The sequence below is a fragment of the Paramisgurnus dabryanus genome, chromosome 13 (assembly GCF_030506205.2).
Source record: "Paramisgurnus dabryanus chromosome 13, PD_genome_1.1, whole genome shotgun sequence".
NCBI lineage: Eukaryota > Metazoa > Chordata > Actinopteri > Cypriniformes > Cobitidae > Paramisgurnus > Paramisgurnus dabryanus.
This window is the reverse complement of record NC_133349.1, coordinates 35,120,108-35,136,001: the sequence shown is the minus strand read 5'-3', so window position 1 is coordinate 35,136,001 and position 15,894 is coordinate 35,120,108. Positions and strand designations below refer to the sequence as shown.

The window sequence follows — 15,894 nt, the reverse complement described above, 5'->3', positions numbered from 1 at the left end:
TGATGCACGACCATTCAAAAACATGACTGGGGTTCTAAAGATACAAAGCTTAATACAAATGGGTGAAGTGTCCCTTTAGATTTAAAGTGATTGACTGTCTCTGATTCACAAACATCAGCTGGCAAATCATTTCAGAGCTTAGACACTTTTGATATTCTAGGGATAATTAAGAGACCAGAAATTTGCGACTGCAGTGTACGTGTTGGATTGTATTCTGATATTAATTCTCTAAGATACGAAGGTGCTGGGCCATTTAAGGTTTTATAGGTGATTAATAGTATTTTTAATTGTATGCGATATTTGACTGGTAGCCAGCATGACATGGGCATGAATTAAAACAAGATTAAATTAAATGATTAAACTTAACTTGCATAATTTTTACACAGAAACCTCTTCAGCGGCAGCAAGGTCGACCACATGGTACATGACCTCTGTAAACACAAACATGGATAGACATCATATTAAAAAAGAAGGCAATCATACAACTTTAAAATATATTTTGACTCCAAGCTTCTTTGCAACAGCATCTAACGTTAGTTTATCTTAAACTTAAAGTGAAGCTGGCTTAGTTACGAAACAGAATAAAGCTATTAAAACAGGCTTGCAAAATAACCAGCATCTATCAGAACTACAGCAATGAGCTTTTAAACAACAGAAGCAGAAAGAGCCATTTGCTACAGTTAGCTGAACATCTCCAACACAAGTAATCTTGCAGTTTTATTTTTAAAGTTTTAAACATTGAATTGATTCGTTTATCAGGCATTTTGCATGTAACTTTGCTCACGGAAAAACCGCATGTTACTGTGTACAGTGTATACTGTTTCCTGTGTGTGCCTTAAATTAAAACACTTCTCACACAAAGACAAAAATAATCACAGTGAAGAACAAATATGGAACAGATCTGCGCGATGTAGAGGAATGAAAGTCTAACTTACCTCAGCCGTACTGTTTAGCATGAAAACGAAGACCGAGTCAGTAGCGGTTTAAAATAATGCAGTTGATCCTGATTGGTGGGAATGAATGGGTGGGTGCAGGTGCATTCTGGGAATTGGAGTCTTTTGCCCTGGCATTGTAACATGCTGTAGATGTTAAATGACTACGAATTCCAAGATGCATTGGATGTTTCAAATGTTTGTTTTTTTTTCATTATTTTGGATCCTCTGCTGGCACTTTATGTACTTTTTATAATCTGCGTTTCACACTGATTTGTTCTTTATACTTTATCAATAATAAAAAAATAAAATATTTTTATAAAATGTATAACGTTTACAAAACATGTTTAGTTGACAAACATGTTGACAGTTATTTTGAGTGATGCTCAGATTTTCTTAAATAAAAAAACCTTTATGAATTAAATTACATTAGCATAATAATAGATGTATTTAGTAAACGCACTTGTAGATATATAATGTTTTGATCCAGTTTTTATGTTATGTGCTGCCTCAAACCCCCCACCCAGCTTTGAAAACAGAGACAGCACCTCACAACCAGCACTCCTCACATCCAGCTGTGAGGATTCCTGGAAACTTCTACCAGTTCCTATATACATTCATATACACAAGGTTTCTGGATGTTTCACGAGTTTACTTCTGAGTATTACGTTTCCAAGCACTCTGCCTCATTTATCTGGCAAACCTAAAGTTTAGCAGGGATTTCCCATCCGTATTTGTCCGGATACAGCTCTTTTCATGCAGTGTATTTTATTATTCTAACGTATTTTATGAAAGTACTCTGATATGCAACTAAAAATACACTTATTTTAGAGTGTTCTGTATAAAGTGTACAGAAGTCACACTTCTAATGAAGTGAGATCATAGTGCACTTTAAAAAAGTAAATTAACAATTAATTTCCAAAAAATATACTTCCCATAAGTATATTGAATTGTCACTCTAAGTATGTCAAATTTAATACACTTAAAAAAAATAAACTTCTATACAATTTAAAATACATTGACAACAAAGTACACTTTCAAAAAGTACATTTAAAAAATAATTGAATTACTGGTAAATTAGTATACTTATTTTTTGGACTGTTAAGTTGAACTTAATTACATCTTTTTGGAAGTATACTTTCAAAAAGTAAATTTAAAAGATAATTGAATTACTGGTAAATTAGTATACTTACTTTTTGGACTGTTAAGTTGAACTTAATTACATATTTTTTGGAAGTATACTTTCAAAAAGTACATTTAAAAGATAATTGAATTACTGGTAAATTAGTATACTTATTTTTTGGACTCTTAAGTTGAACTTAATTACATCTTTTTTGGAAGTATACTTTCAAAAAGTACATTTAAAAGATAATTGAATTACTGGTAAATTAGTATATGTTAGGTTTATTCAATTTACCTTAACAACAATTAAGACACATCAGACCAAGAATAAAGGTTTAAAACTCGCGAGGGAAAGAACCAGAGAGATTCCTCTTAAAGAAATGCTCAAGCTGTCTCTCTCCGTTTCTTTGTCTGCAAGCTCTTTTTATAAGATGGGTTGACACCAGGGCATGAAATTAACACCCGACCACGCGCCAAATGCGGGTGGATTTTGCAATTGGCGGGTAACACTGTCAATCTACCAGCCACATTGGCGGGTAGCCAATGCGAATCAGTGATGTGCGGGTCATTGTATAAACAACCCACTCCCGACCGACATTTTCAACTAACCCGCCCCGCCCGCAATTGTTCAAAATAGTTTTTAAACTCGACCGACTGACCGCGGCCTGAATATCAATAAAATATTTTTGGATGACTCGTAACCGGCACCCGCTCATTTCTTATCAACCTGCGCATTTTACCGATGCAAATTGAGTGATTCATTGAGAGGATGCGACTGCTGTTTCGCAACGTTCATGCGATTGGAAAGAAGATGAGGCACTTTCCTGACTACGTTTGGATGTGCGAGTAAGTATTAAATTGTTGGTGAGATGGGATGAGAATGCAATGCTGACGTATGCTACTGTACAATCACAGTTGCACAGATGTGTAGTGCTGCTGTGACGGATCAGAACTCTTGATGTGTAAACTTTAGAGAGAGTTGCGCTACTATGCCTTATACTGTAGTACATTAACATACATTTTGCGAATATAGTAATGAAAAACAACGTATGTGCGGCGTTTATGTGCGCAGTTTGCGCCCCCGCTGTCTCTGTGTGCGTGCGCGGGTATAAGGGAACTCAAAAGGGCACATCGGAGAGACGCGTTCCTAAAAGCATGCGTACATAAAATTTTTCTGCTCTTGACAGGGCACATATAAACAAAATGATCTCAACAGTATTCATTTTCTAATAAAACATTTCTTTATGTCTTAAGTGTATGTATAGAGTGTCAAAAACCAGTCTGTGCTGGTCTTAAAGAGAAGAGACAGTAACCTCAATTAACCTACTTAAGTCTGTGTCATTAATGTTAATCAAACAACCTAAGACAAAGAGAAATTCACATTTGTAGCTCTGAAAAAAAATTATATTTAATTCATACAATAAAGACAGTGTTATAATTCACTATTCGGGCAAAAAAAAACTGGCTGGTAAAAAGTCTCTGTGGCAGGTGGATTTCTAAATCCACCTGCCACAGTGGCTGGTGGTCAAAAAAGTTAACTTCAGGCCCTGGTTGACACCCAAAAAAAGATAAGTGCAAGACAACATACATGAATGTAACACGCACATACACACACATCTAAAAGCATCTTAAAACTAGACTATAGAAAAAACTGTGTTCTAAATAGATAAGCAAAACTTTCCACCACCCCAAACTCTAGAGGGTGGGGGTTGTTAAAACTTAGCACATATTCTTTTTATGTTGCTATAAGGAAGAAACAAGGTATTGGTTATAAAGAAACATATCCATAAATGGTAATAAAATAATTTTCTCCAACAGTATACTTATTTTTTGGACTCTTAAGTTGAACTTAATTACATTTTTTTGGAAGTATACTTTCAAAAAGTACATTTAAAAGATAATTGAATTACTGGTAAATTAGTATACTTATTTTTTGGACTGTTAAGTTGAACTTAATTACATATTTTTGGAAGTATACTTTTAAAAAGTACATATTAAATACTCTTTAAATTAAGTACAACAAGTAGAAGCATACTTGTTTTATACTTCATGTACTTCAATCATATTTCTAATACACTAAAGTATACTTCTTTTTTACCTGGGCCTGTTTGGCGTTTATACGGAAATCCACTCCAATAGCGTTCCCGTATCGTCCATACATGCACCGCTCAACCATCCAGCGGAAACTCAGTTTTTACTTTGTTGCAGCAACCAATTTGCTGTGGACTCAGTGGAGTTAAACTTGAGCTTTACGCACACAAAACCAGTCTTGTATAAACACGTTGATAATTTATTGAAAGATGAAACATTACATACTTTACATACATTACATGAAATGATGAGCCAACCACGGGTGCTAGCGTGTGTGAGTGTGGTAAAAACTATTTGCGTTCCCTCCACCGAGTCTACCTCATGTGATTGGAACACCTGTTTAAAAACCCTTTGTGCACTTACTGCCCCCACTGGTGAAAGCCCAAAATACATGCATAATACATAATGATGGCTCCTACACGACGGATCCTCAGTCTGGAATGGCAAGTGGAGTTGTGTGACATCTGCATAACACTGGTAAGTAAAGCCATGTTTCCGAATGACAGAACCCAGGAATGTAATGTACACCGCGCATTTCAAATTATTATGCACATGCCATTTTTGTTTATTTTTCCAATACAGTCAGTAAGTTTACAAATTTGATTTTAACCTCAACACTTATATGAGACTGTGGATGTTATTATATTTAAGTGAAATAAAAATGTTAAAAGATACTTTAATATTTTGAAAAATATGCAAAATATGCTGTTCCAAATTATTATGCAGAATAGACTTTAACCAGATTTGCTCGCAGCACCTAATGCCCCCTGGTGAGAAGCAGAGAGTTCAGTCAGAGTTGTGCAAATCAAGTAACACTGAAGCAGAATTAAAATGTTATCCTCTTTATCAACATCTCTGTCTAAGCTTTTCATTCTGCTTCAGTGTTACTTTTTAACATTCTGTAAGATTGGGACAATATAAACATTCAGCAGTGTTTATTTAACTCTGGGGATTTTGCTGTATGAGGGCTTTCTGGGGGAAGTGACACATGGCTGCATGAATGCCTTGACTGTTGGTGCTGGAGGTACAAAGCTCCTGGCTGCACGATGGCCCATGAAACAGGACAGGGGAGCCTGTGGCTGTGCGGGGAGAACCAGCAGTATGGGTTAGGGTGGGTGGACGCAGCAGGCCTTTTCAGAATGGGGGTGGGCGCAGCAGGCTTTGACAGAGTGGAGGAGGACAACAATGCTGTGGGCTGAACGGGCCAGTTCACAGGAGGCACAGGCTATGGCTCTTCAACAAATAATCTGGAAATATAAAATAAACATGTAATGAATAAAAGTCGAATTGGCCCTCAGTGACACCAACCCAAAAGTGAATATTTATCAGTCATGAATAAATTACATGACGTTTTACGATCCTCGCTCAATGATTGGTCTGTTGTCTGCTCAGCATTGCTTAACCATTGGCTGATCGCTGCTCTGCTCAACCATTGGACGACTGACGATCGCTGAGGTACTTGGAGGGGAATTTGCTTGGGAATAGCAGGTGCTGTAAGCTTTTGAGTTTTCTTCCATCTGTACCGGAAGCCCTTATCCCATGCTCGCTGTTCTTCTTTTACGCCGATTGTTGCATTTGCTTTCTGTGCTCTGCGTTGGCTTGTCTCTCCTCCGTTTCTGTGTGTCAAAGCAGGCTCAGTCTCGTCATTTTCCTTACTCCACCAGTGGGCGGCCAGACGCTTCTTTTCTGTCTCTGCTCACTGTCCAAAACTACGGAGCCCTTTAGGGGACATGGTAGTGGACAATATTTAGGTTGAGAGGGAAAAAAATTAATAGCTTTTGCGTTCTTCCGAGAAGCTTTTTGCATTCTCTCGCAAAACTTTTGCATTCCCCGAGAAACTTTGCGTTCTCTCGCAAAACTTTTGCGTTCCCCCGAGAAACCTTTTGCGTCCCCCTGAGAAACTTTTTGCGTTTGCTCGCAAAAAGAGCCTACGCTTTGCGAGAAACCACGGCGCTTCACAGCGTTACCTGAGACAGTTCATTGATGTCAGCTGTTTGTAGATATGATATATAACTATTGTTATTAAAGAATTATACGGTATTTCTTTATATTTAAGTCCAAGTTCAAAATAAACAGTGGCATGTAAGACTAGTCTTGCATAGCTTTAGTTCACTCCAAAATGGTCTAGTATTGTCACTTAACTTATGCTGCTTGACTTCTCAGCATTAAGATCATTATAAAAAATTATATTAATATTTAATATTTCACATTTAGAGGTGGATATACCCCATGCTATCTTATAAGAATACTCCATATAACTGCGTGTACCCAGCACTACACCATATGGCATTATTGATGTCCGCTGTTAGATATATAACTACTGTTATTAAATAATGATATTGTATTTCTTTGTATTTAAGTCCAAGTTCAAAATAACACTCTATAAACCGCTCCATTGTGAAACAGGTCATGTTTTTAGTTCAGATAAACACTTTATCTCCCGTCAGCAAAGGTTCAGACAGCTCAATGCATTCACAATGGAGCGGTTTATAGAGTGTTATTTTGAACTTGGACTTAAATACAAAGAAATACGATATAATTCTTTAATAACAGTAGTTATAAATCATATCTACAAATAGCTGGCATCAATGATGCCATTGCCTAATGAAGTGCCTCAGGTGACGCTGTGAAGCGCTGTGGGTCCTCGCAGAAACGTACGCTCTTTTTGCGAGCGAACGCAAAAAGTTTCTCATGGGAACGCAAAAAGTTTCTACAACAGAAGGGGGAGCTAGGGAAGCGTTCGGCTCTGTGCCACACGACTCCTCAGTCCCCACGACACCCCGGAAGTTTAGGTGACGGGTGGAGGTATACCGTGTATGAAGGCGAATGGAAAGCCCAAGTCTTGTGAGTAACTTACCATTGTGATGTGTTACCTACCTCTGCTTACAGCAACGTCTTAAGGAGGAACGACCCGTGTCAATAGTGTGAACCACTTACCTGTGTCCCAGTGAACGCCCCGAAGTGAATGGAAAGCCCAAGTCTTGTGAGTGACTTACCGTTGTGATGTGTTACCTACCTCTGCTTACAGCAACGTCTTAAGAGGAACGAACCGTGTCAATAGTGTGAACCACTTACCTGTGTCTCAGTGAACGCCCCGAAGCGAATGGAAAGCCCAAGTCTTGTGAGTAACTTACCATTGTGATGTGTTACCTACCTCTGCTTACAGCAACGTCTTAAGGGAAACGAACCGTGTCAATAGTGTGAACCACTTACCCGTGTCTCAGTGAATGCCCCGAAGTGAATGGAAAGCCCAAGTCTTGTGAGTAACTTACCATTGTGATGTGTTACCTACCTTTGCTTACAGTAACGTCTTAAGGAGGAACGAACTGTGCAAATAGTGTGAAACGCTTACCTGTGCCCCAGTGGATGTCCCGAAGCGAACGAAGAGCCCAAGCCTTGTGAGTGCTTACCTTAGTGGTGTGTAACCTACCTTGCTCCAGTGAATGCCCCAGAGCGAACGAAGATCCCAAGTTCTGTGAGCAACTTACCTTAGTGGTGTGTAACCTACCTTGCTCCAGTGCATGCCCCAGAGCGAATGAAGATCCCAAGTTCTGTGAGTAACTTACCTGCAGAGTGTGTAACCTACCTTGGCCCAAAGTAATCCCCGAACGAGAAACGAGCCGCCTACGTAGTGTGAGTATCCACCTCTGGCCACTGGTTCGCACCCGTGGGGCGTGAGAGTTCCCCGAGGGACCAGGACGTCCAGCCAAGGAAACCTGTAGGGAGAACAAGAGACCGAAGAAATTAGGCAAGTAGCAACTGAGTACAGAAATAAGCCACTAATAGTGTTCCTTCTGTTCTGCCTCCAGGAAGAAGCGGAGGGCGCCACGAGTCAAAAGACCAACCCAGGAAGGAGTCCCAGCCCCCGTTTCATGGTCCAAACCGCCCTGGAGGCGAGAAAGAGATATTTGTTTTAAACTGCCCTTTCCCCTTTTCCCCCTTGCTTTTAATATTTAAATAAAGTTATATTTTTATTATAGTATACTTGTCTGTCTGTTCATTGGGGTGGTCTTGGAAAACTCCTCGAGGTGGCAATTAGAGAGGGGCATGACCCTTTACAGTTCTCGTGTCCGCTCCGGCCTGTGACATAAACGTTATAACAACGAACAGCATTAATATGTTCGGGAACTCCTTTCTTTATTTGGCGGCAAAGTATCTTGCGCACAGTTGGAGAGACTTCTGCATGCCAGAGACTCAGACAGCTGCACGAGCACAGAGAGAGCGGGCGCGCGCGCAAAAGAGAGAGAGAGAGACCTGCAGTGCTTATTATGAAATTTCAGAAATTACTCTTTCATTTGTTGGTGGATTCTTTCCTGTTTCTCTGTCACACTCAGTCTAACATGCAGGAATGCCAAGTTGACAACGCGCACTTAATTACATTACGCGGAATAGAAAAATCTGTTACGTCTCATATTTTATTTCACGGTAAGTTACCACGGACCAATCAGCAGCCATGTAACGTGCAGTTAGAGTGATTGACAGATAACCTGACAAGTTACAAAACAATATAAACGTGAACTTGGGAGGCCCCTGAACTTGGGAGGCCCCTGGGCTTCAGCACAGGTAAGCCCATATATTAAGGTGGCCTTGGTTATGCGTGACAGCAGATATTCAGATAAGATAAATAAAACGAAACATCTTAAATTCATTGGTGTCTTTGCATGCCTGATGAAATATCATACATCTTGCAAGTTATTTTGGCAAAAACAAAATTTTATTAAATTCAAGGTTATTCTGGGCTAAACATGGTTTGTTCGTAGTCTGTCTATTTATGAGCTAAATAGTGGCTATATGTACGACGAGGCATAAAACACTTTAAAGAAATTAAACAAACTGTTAACTTTGCTTACACAATGAAATACCATACATCTCACAAGTTATTTGGCAAAAACCACATGTAATTAAATTAATGGTTATTTCTGGGCTAAACGTGGGTTATTCGTAGTCGGTCTATTTGTAAGCTAAATAGTGGCTAAGTACAGACGGTGCATAAAACACTTTAAAGAAATGAAACAAAATACCTTAATCGCTTTAAACTTGTTTACTTTATTAAATATCATACATCTCACAAATCATTTTGGCAAAAAAACATGTAATTAAATTCATGGTTATTTCTGGGCTAAACGTGGTTTATTCGTAGTCGGTCTATTTATGAGCTAAATTGTGTCTACGTACAGACGATGCATAAAACACTTTAAAGAAATGAAACGAATACCTTGTAATCGCTGTTAACTTTGCTTACGTGATGAAATAGCATACATCTCACAAATTATTTTGTCAAAAACAATATGTAACCAAATTAAAGTTTATTTGGGCTAGACGTGGGCTAGGCACAGCCCGGCTATATCGGGTCTATACTGAAACGAGACGTTGAAATGACGGCTATTGCTTGCTGGGTTGAGATGTGTGCGATCTTCCTGCTGGTCACCTGACAACCCCAGATTTCAACGCGCATGTCTGCACCCTGTGCATCCTCGATATCAAGAACACATCCGGGTATTTTCATGCGTCCTCTGTATTTGTGTTCTTGAAAATTGGAAATGAACTTTGACAGTTAATGATGACGTAGAGCGAGGACACAAGTACGCAAGATCACTGAAGAACGCATATTGAGAAACAGACATTGTCCACCACCATGTCCCCTAAAGGGCTCCGTACAAAACAGCACGGCGGAGGAGCGCTAATAAGCATAGCGCTGTGTTGCAGGTGATTTACGCCTTTCACGTATCAGAACGTGCCTGTGTGCTTGTCTGCTCTTTTAGGGGGAAAGTTGTTTACGTTGCTCCATTCGCAACTACAAGAAGGCTTTCTCCTGTAGACGTGAGATTTTCCTGTAGCGATTTATGGGGGGAAGTGGATAAGCATAGCCATACGAAAGCTGTGCCAGGCCTTAACCGCCAATGATGAGACTTGTCTCTTTGTTTTCCATTGACCATAAGCAGGTGTAAACCGTTATCCTGTGGTCCATGACAGCACAAAGCTACTAATGATCACGAAAACACGTTTGCCTATAAAAGATTGTCACTTTTAGTCGGGTGACAAAACTCGAGATGATTTTCCATTCATGTTATCACTACCTAGCAAAGAATTGTTATTTTCTATGACTGAGTAGTGTACGAGGTTGCATCGATTTTATTCATTTATGTAAGTGTATATTTATTCATTCATTCATTTTTTATTCATTTAAATATATATATTATATTATTTTATTTTTTTATATCTTTTTTTCTTCATTTTATATATATTATTTATTTTTTATATTATTATTTTTTTATTAAATTTTTTTATTCATTTATTTTTTATTTATATATTTTTTTCTCATATTTTTATTTATTTATTTTATTTATTTATTTATTTTATTTTTTATTCTTTTTTTCTTTTTCTTTTTTTTGCATATAATCCGTAATGAATTGTGGCGGAGTATCCTTCCTTACAGGTAGAAAGTTCAAGACAAAATGTCATGTTTTTCACTAGTTCGCATTAACATGTAATCAAATATTAAATAAAGCATATTTGGCGTGCTGTCCAACGGGAGAGCTCTGAGCTCTCGTGACCATGCTTCTCCCGAACGTAGTTAAATAAACTTCATATGGCCAAGGTACTCTGAAAAGACAAGGTCGAATCATTCCAATAAGCAAGCAAATAAATCTTTTGATGGATATAAACAAATTAATATAGACTACTGAAACAAAATAGCATAAAGCGGTCTGTTGGATGTTTGACCGTTATTTTAAAAGGGTTTAGGTGCCACAATGTGTGGCATACAAAGGCTTTCTCCCAGCGACAACCTAGCTGAAATAATACATGGAAATTAAAGGCCTGATTCTGGTGTTCGTAAAAAAGAGTGAATGGTTATCTAAGTGAAGTTAAACATCAAAACATTCTAAAAGGACAGCTTGGTTAACTGTTGCTATTTTCAAGACATGGCGAAATGAAACACAGCAGGGACTTTGCTGAAATAAATGTTTTGTGCCTTCAACTGATGTAGGGAAAACTATTCAATATTCTTATGTGCATGGCATGCTTGCTTGTGCTTTTCAGCATCCCTGCGCGTGTTCTGGCAAGCGGAAGGAGAACGGGATAGTAAAAGAGAGCAAAAAAGGAAAGCGTATTAGAACGAAACCCTGGCTGGATCCGTGCCCGACGTGTAGTTTTTTAATGAACTGCCCGACCTTTTGCTCTAAAGAGGCCCAGTGGCGGCGCCAAGGGGGGTCTTGAGGGGTCTTAAGACCCGCCCAAAAAACGCCTTGACCCCCCATTTGACCCCCCACCCTCTTCCTGATTTAATATATATATATCCCGGATAAATATTTAAAAATGTTTCTCTACGCAGAACAATAATAAAGAATAATATTTTTCGACATAAAAAATATATAAACATAAAAATCACTGCGATGCACTGTGACGCGTGAACGTCGCTGCGTCATTGCGTTCAAGGCGCTGCTGTGAGCCCGCTAGAGCTGCTACGCCAAAGCTAGCTTCAAGCGGAAAATGGATCGCTTTGTCATACCTCAGAAAAAAATGAGAGCAGACGGAAATTTAAGGACTGAAAATATACCCGTTGTCGTGGATGAAGAGCCGTGCTTGCTTATAGAAACAGAGGACAACGAGGAATTGGAGGAGGAGCAACTCGCAGCCTCCGAGGCGGGGGCGACAGGTGAGCAGATAGAAAACAATGGCGCCTCATCGAGCTCTACAGCGGGCACGGATGGTGAGAATCCTGGTGGCGGAGTGGATTTAACGGGGGATTTAAGCCATGGCCCAGCCGAGAAACCAAGACAACCTCAACTTAAAGCATACCCGCGTCGTTCTTTTGGATCGCAGGGGCAGCTAGCATCCAGGAGTTTTAGTTACTCGTGGTTCAAACAGTACCAGTGGCTTGAATATTCTGTCTCAAAAGACGCGGCTTTTTGTTTTGCGTGTCGTCATTTTTTTCACAGTGTGCATGGATCTGGTGGTCACTCAGAAAAGTGCTTCACCCAGGAAGGGTTTAAAAACTGGAGAAAAGGAGGAGAGAAACTGGCGCAACATAACGCCAGCGCTTCTCACAAAGTGGCAATGGAAGGGTGGTGTGAATTTAAGGAGAGAGAGAAAAACGGATCAAGGATTTTGACGCAACTCCATGACGATGGGCATAAGAAAATTGTTAAAGAAAACAGGATCTACATGCGAGCAGTTGTTGAGTCACTGCGCTTTACAGCTTGTCAAACCATTGGTCAGAGAGGCCACCGAGAGGATGAACAGTCCACCAACAGAGGTAATTTCCTTGAAATGTTACATCTGCTGGGGAAGTTTGATAGCACTGTATCCAAAAAATTATCAAGTGGGCCAGGTAATGCAAAATATGTCCATCATGACATTCAGAACGAGTTAATTGATATAATGGCCTGCATTTTGAGAGAACAGGTTAGTAACGAAGTTAAACTAGGAGAGCACTTTACTTTAATGGTGGATGAAACAAAAGATGTGAGCAAAAAAGAGCAGATATCTATTGTTCTGCGCTACATACACAATGATGACATTTATGAAGAGTTTCTTGATTTTGTTCCTGCTGATGGTTTGGATGCAGAGTCTTTACTTGTGACAGTGAAAGGGGCATTGGCTAAATTCAATATAGACAAAAATGCATGCGTTGGACAATGTTACGACGGGGCATCTGTCATGTCTGGCTGCAACAACGGTGTTCAGGAAAAATTTCGCAGAGAAGTCCCACATGCAGTGTACATCCACTGCCATGCACACAGATTAAACTTGGTTTTAGTTGACTGTGTCCATAATGTAAAACCAGTTGCTGACTGCTTTGCCACAGTTCAGCTACTTTACAACTTTTTTTCTGGTTCAGTAACTCACAAAGTGTTCATGCAGAAACAAACAGAACTTGAGCCCACTAAAAGAGCTGTGGAATTAAAACGTCTGTCAGATACCAGATGGGCATGCCAGTACTATAGTCTTTGGGCAATAAAGCAAACCCTCCCTAGCATCTTAGCCACACTTGAGGAAGTCACCAATCAAACAAATAGCCATAGAGCCATTGAGGCTAGATCACTAAATGGCTTGATTGATGCACAGTTTGTTTTGCAAATCTACATGCTGGAGAACATATTTGGGCTCACAAAAACTTTATCTGACCAACTACAGGCCACAGATTTAGATTTGGCATCCGCCATTGATCTGGTCTTTGTACTGGTTGACACACTCAAAGAAAAACGCAAAGGTGAAACTTGGACCCATTTGTGGCAGGGTGCAAATGACATGTGTGAGAGAGTGGGCATTGACATGCAGCACCAACAGGCAAAAAGAAAAATAATACAGCCCTCCCACCTGCAGCAGTTTCATGTCAGCAATAGCAACACAAGGAAAAAGATACTGCAAACACCAGAAGACTACAAAATCCACTGTTTTTTCCCAGTACTTGACCGTTTAATCAGTGAATTGAATAGGCGCTTCTCTGCTGACAGTTGCCACGTTATGAAAGGAGTTGCAGCTATTAATCCCAAACACAAGACCTTCCTGCACCAAGATGCCCTTCAACCCATGGCTAGGCACTATGGCATATTAGAAGACAACCTTTCAGCAGAGCTACATCAACTAAAACGACTCATTGACAGAAAAAAACAAAATGGGGTCTCTCTCAACAGCACCCATGACTTGCTGATTCTTTTAAGACCATACAAGGAGGCTTTCGTTGATTTATACAAACTTGTGTGCATCTCCATGACACTGCCTGTATCAACAGCTGCTTGTGAGAGGAGCTTTTCTTGCTTACGGCGTTTGAAAACCTACCTCAGAAACAAAAGTGGCGATGTCCGAACCAGCAATCTTGCTGTGCTGGCAATCAGCTCACGAAGAACAAAAGAGATTGATGTAGATGTTGTTATTGATCGCTTTGCAGCCAATCATAACAACAGGCGAATTGTTCTCTTTTAAGTGGTGAGTAGTACACTCTTACATTATATTTTAACAGGTTTAAATTGTACTGTATTAAATGTGCTATAAACACAATTATTGCAGGAAATCACACATGTGGAGAATGGATTGAAGACAGGAGGAGACTGGAGACTTAAGAGGAGCAGAGAAAATGAGGAAACTGGACAAAAGAGCAGTCAATATTGGTAAGTGAAGTGAGTTAGGTGAACCTCTAGCTATTGTATTGCTGTATTTAGCATAAATACTAATCTATTTATGTGCACTATAAACTCATATGTTGCAGTAAATCACACCTGTGGAGACTGAAGAGAGGAGAGAAGATGAGGATGGCACTGGAGAGTAATAGGAGTAAATTACACACTGCAAAAAAATGACTTTTTTACTTAGTGTTTTTGTCTTGTTTTCAGTAAAAAAATATCTTAAAATTCTTAAATTAAAAATGTATTTTCATGATGAGTAAAATGACCTAAGAAAATAGTTTTCTAATTTTTACTGAAAACAAGACAAAATTATTAAGTAAGAAAGTCATTTCTTCAACTGAACAGAAGTAGGGCAATCAAAAGAGAGTATGAGAATAGATAGTATTTTGTTTTCTGTCATGGGTATGACTATGGCAGTTATAGTTTGAGCGCATTGTTTGTTAACTGGAATTGATTAATTAATAAAAACAAAGTGGTTCATATGCTGTGTTGTTTTTGTTGTTAAGTAGCAGTAATATGCCATTATTAGCCTTGTCCACTGTATTTTTTGTTGGTTTTCATGAGACCCCCCTTGAAATGACTAGGACCCCCCATTGCCCCCCCAATCAAAATTGTCTGGAGCCGCCACTGAAGAGGCCTTAAGGTTACCGAGTCAATGTCCAGCATAGAGCCGGTCGGGGCTTAGGCATTCGTTTAAAGATCCCTATTTTGGCAGTAGCTTTCGCTTACGGCCATACCACCCTGAGCACGCCCGATCTCGGAAGCTAAGCAGGGTCGGGCCTGGTTAGTACTTGGATGGGAGACCGCCTGGGAATATTTTTTTCTTCATTTTATATATATTATTTATTTTTTATATTATTATTTTTTTATTAAATTTTTTTATTCATTTATTTTTTATTTATATTGTTTTTTTATATTTATTTTTTATTTATTTAATGTATTTATTTATTTATTTAATTTTTTTATTCTTTTTTTTTTGCATATAATCCGTAATGAATTGTGGCGGAGTATCCTTACAGGTAGAAAGTTCAAGACAAAATGTCATGTTTTTCACGAGTTCGCATTAACATGTAATCAAATATTAAATAAAGCATATTTGGCGTGCTGTCCGACGGGAGAGCTCTGAGCTCTCGTGACCATGCTTCTCCCGAACGTAGTTAAATAAACTTCAAATGGCAAAGTACTCTGAAAAGACAAGGTCGAATCATTCCAATAAACAAACAAATAAATCTTGTGATGGATATAAACAAATTAATATAGACTACTGAAACAAAATAGCATAAAACGGTCTGTTGGATGCTTGACCGTTATTTTAAAAGGGTTTAGGTGCCACAAAATGTGGCATACAAAGGCTTTCTCCCAGCAACAACCTAGCTGAAATAATACATGGAAATTAAAGGCCTGATTCTGGTGTTCGTAAAAAAGAGTGAATGGTTATCTAAGTGAAGTTAAACATCAAAACATTCTAAAAGGACAGCTTGGTTAACTGTTGCTATTTTCAAGACATGGCGAAATGAAACGCAGCAGGGACTTTGCTGAAATAAATGTTTTGTGCCTTCAACTGATGTAGGGAAAACTATTCAATATTCTTATGTGGCATGCTTGCTTGTGCTTTTCAGCAT

At 39.0% G+C, this 15,894-nt stretch overlaps 1 long non-coding RNA gene across 1 annotated transcript; it reads left to right on the top strand.

The window, feature by feature from the left end:
- Positions 1-13,886: 13,886 nt before the first annotated feature.
- On the top strand, positions 13,887-14,453 carry LOC135741204 (uncharacterized). The gene is made up of 3 exons (XR_012334820.1): positions 13,887-14,075; positions 14,157-14,257; positions 14,356-14,453. It is a non-coding gene; the product is annotated as an uncharacterized lncRNA (long non-coding RNA).
- The last annotated feature ends 1,441 nt before the right edge of the window (positions 14,454-15,894 follow it).